Source organism: Octodon degus, unplaced genomic scaffold (assembly GCF_000260255.1).
Source record: "Octodon degus isolate 3935 unplaced genomic scaffold, OctDeg1.0 scaffold00167, whole genome shotgun sequence".
NCBI classification, from domain to species: Eukaryota; Metazoa; Chordata; class Mammalia; order Rodentia; family Octodontidae; genus Octodon; species Octodon degus.
In genome coordinates this window covers 5,914,305-5,915,021 of record NW_004524743.1, presented here as the reverse complement: position 1 = coordinate 5,915,021, position 717 = coordinate 5,914,305, and positions in this window count along the sequence as shown.

Here is a 717-nt window from a genome sequence, read left to right as displayed (position 1 = left end):
TGGCGAGACCCTGTACCAAATAAATAAATAAACAAACAAATAAATAGATAGATAAATGGTTTTTAAAACAAGGAATGAACTTTAAATGGATAGAATCTATGAAAATTTTGTTGCTGAAAATAACCGTGATGATTTCACAGAAAATTTTCATACGACTATTTAATAGCACAGTTTTTATTCCAACCCAGTAAGATTTCTCCACACATAGCCTCACTTGGTGCAGTCAGATCAGACTGGTCCATGAAGACAGCCCGACGAGGCATTTCTTCATTTTTTTCCCTCACAGAATATCCAAGGTTCAATCCACTGCTCATACCAATGAGTTATGCTGAGTGAGTGTTTTTGCCCCTTTTTTAAAAAAATTAAATTCGTTTTACCTTGTTTCTATGTCCACAAGTTAATCCAGAAAAGTGCCTGGCTTAAAGTCCCTTTTTATGCCAAGTTAAGTAACGTCACAGCTAACAGGAGAAGAGCATTGCTTGTGCGGGGGGAAAAAAAAAATCCACCTGCGAACGACTCATATTGCTGCATGCTGACTGGATGAATTTCAACCGGCTCACCCCGACATGCCTCCCGACAGAGCCTTCTGCGCTGGGTGCTACTGCTGACAACAGTAACTTGTACACGGACGCCACGTAACAGTTGCTCTGGGTTTTATGCTTCTTTTTTCTTTTTAGTTTTTTAAAATAAATACACACATGATCCTTTTCAATTTGT